This window comes from Penaeus monodon, chromosome 24 (assembly GCF_015228065.2).
Source record: "Penaeus monodon isolate SGIC_2016 chromosome 24, NSTDA_Pmon_1, whole genome shotgun sequence".
Classification (NCBI taxonomy): Eukaryota; Metazoa; Arthropoda; class Malacostraca; order Decapoda; family Penaeidae; genus Penaeus; species Penaeus monodon.
In genome coordinates, this window is record NC_051409.1 from 3,069,487 (window position 1) to 3,069,860 (window position 374).

The following is a 374-nucleotide window of genomic DNA, read 5'->3' on the forward strand; positions in this document are numbered from 1 at the left end:
AGCCAATGTGTCATCTAGTTTACTTAAAACGGGAATATAAGTTAGATTAAGCAAATGCATGCATAAAGTAGTGATGATACAATCATTATCAAAGACATTGTACATGTCTTGAACGCTCCAGCTACTGATTATGATATTCATAATAGAGTCAGACTTATAGCAGAAATTGGAAAAGGAGAGATTAATTTACGAACAGTGATTCAGAATAATTGCAAATAGGTAAAAGATAGTATCTTACTATTTAATGCTACAGAATGAGAGTGGTATACACAATTAAAATATGAGTTTTGAATTAGTAAATGTATAAAACCCATAGTATAACCTTGAAAAAGTATATGCAAGTTTATAACTTTTGTTAAAACAGTCAGGAAGAT

General features: G+C 29.4%; 1 pseudogene; it reads right to left on the reverse strand.

The window, feature by feature from the left end:
* The window catches only part of LOC119588798, a 6,398-nt pseudogene that overhangs the window by 2,835 nt on the left and 3,189 nt on the right, over positions 1 to 374 (reverse strand).